Source organism: Piliocolobus tephrosceles, unplaced genomic scaffold (genome assembly GCF_002776525.5).
Source record: "Piliocolobus tephrosceles isolate RC106 unplaced genomic scaffold, ASM277652v3 unscaffolded_1291, whole genome shotgun sequence".
NCBI classification, from domain to species: Eukaryota; Metazoa; Chordata; class Mammalia; order Primates; family Cercopithecidae; genus Piliocolobus; species Piliocolobus tephrosceles.
The window spans coordinates 15,625-17,360 of NW_022294210.1; positions in this window are offsets into that span (position 1 = coordinate 15,625).

The following is a 1,736-nucleotide window of genomic DNA, read 5'->3' on the forward strand; positions in this document are numbered from 1 at the left end:
ATTCACAGTGTCTGCTCCTACTATAGAGTCTCACAGAGCAGCCTAACAGGTTAGATCAAATAATAGGTTCATATAAAAACCCAAGTCCCAGTTTCTCCTGAAATGCTTTTCTCCTAAAACCCAAATTAAGAACTCTAGGCCTGTGCTGGGAAGCTGCCTCCCCTTTCAGACAGGGTCTCCTCCTCATTACCACAATCCCTCCTAGTCTTCTCTTCAACTTGCCTCCCTATGTGGTCATTGCAGGCATCTGAGTTTGTAAACCCGAGTTTACAAAAGGGGATTAGAGAAATGCCCGCATCAAATGAGCTCACTCACCCGTTTCTCAGATTCTAGGTCCTGATGGTTGGTACATGTTGCAATGAGTGGGATGGGGGGAGTCCAGCCAGGACCTCAGTGTGGCCACAGACTTCTTCAATTTCCACTCTCTCAGGTTTGGTCCTCAGACCGGAATTATGGTTCCTCAATTCTCTGCAGACAGGAAGTGTTGAGATCTGACTCTTAGTAGTAATTTAAGTTAAAGAGAGGAGGAAGGAGGTATCTTTGTATCCTATTTGTATCTAAATACCAGAAAAGGCAGGGAGTGGTGGCTTATACCAGAAAAGGCAGGGAGTGGTGGCTTACACCTGTAATCCTGGCACTTTGGGAGGCCAGGGTCAGAGAATCTCTTGAGCCCAGGAGTTTGAGAATAGCCTGGGCAATGTGGCAAGACCACGTCTCTACAAAAAATACAAAAATTAGTTGGACACGGTGGCATGTGGCTGTAGTCCCAGCTATTTGGGAGGACTGCTTGAGCCTGGGAGGTCAAGGCTGCAGTGAACTGTGATTGTACCACTGCACTCCAGCCTGGGCGACAGAGCAAGACTGTCTCAAAACAAACAAACAAACAAACAAACAAACAGAAAAACAACCCGGGAAAATGGCAGTTTGGGAACAAGGAACTTGGTCAACCTAATTCCTTATTGAAGCAAATAATGTATACAGTGGTCCATTTCTAAGACAAAGTACCTTGAATCGGCTTAGGTCAGCAAACTACAGAAGAAACAGTATACACTAGGTCCCTGCTTGAGATAGCCAGTCAATGCCTGCTTGTCAGCCTCGTCTTCCCCACCTTCCCCTCTTAGTTGCCTTCACCAGAACCAAAGTAGTTTAGTCTAAGATGAAAGTTTACTAGCCTGCAAAATGGCTCTTTTTTTCTGTTCTTAGCCTGCCCAGCTACCTAGGTCATAAGTCAAACACTTGAAGAGCCCCGAAGCTAACTAAGATTATAATGCATTGTGGGCTGCAACAAAATGCAGCAAAAGGACCCTAAGAAAACAAAAAACACCTGACACTCCTACCCAACAATCAACATGCGACATCCGAGAAGATTATGACCCTGTGGTACTCAGCCTATGAGGAGCCGGGGCAGGGACCTGTGCACTAGGGGATACATTGCTTGTGAAACTACTGGGTGTGCCTGTCTGTCAGACACCTGATCTTGCAAGACTGTCATTAAAAGTCTCACTTTCACTGTTCTCCGGGTCTCTCAGGCCATTTTGGGTTTGGATGAGTGAGATTGTTTCTCACTTTACGAAAAGCTGAAGGTTAAGTGAACTTGAGGAATGCTGCCTCCTGCTGGCCAGATGCCATGTAAGCCTAGCCCATCAGCGGAGAATGATAAGCTGGAGTTCTGGAGGGTATGATTTCCAAGGAATCACTCCCTTGGAAGCTCCTCTAATACACTCTAATGAGATTAA